Here is a 202-nt window from a genome sequence, read left to right as displayed (position 1 = left end):
CTAAACGAAATAGAAAATATAACGTAAATGAATAATCAAATAAAACATATAATAAAAAAAAGTATATAATGAAAAGGAGAAAAAGTGAAAAAAAAAAATAAAATTCAAATTATAATAAAAAAAAAGTATATAATGAAAAGGATAAAAAGTGAAAAAAAAAGAACCAAAATAAAATAAAAAGAAAGGAAAATCAAAATAACGA

Source organism: Penaeus monodon, chromosome 34, assembly GCF_015228065.2.
Source record: "Penaeus monodon isolate SGIC_2016 chromosome 34, NSTDA_Pmon_1, whole genome shotgun sequence".
Classification (NCBI taxonomy): Eukaryota; Metazoa; Arthropoda; class Malacostraca; order Decapoda; family Penaeidae; genus Penaeus; species Penaeus monodon.
Note: the sequence above shows the minus strand (reverse complement) of the source record.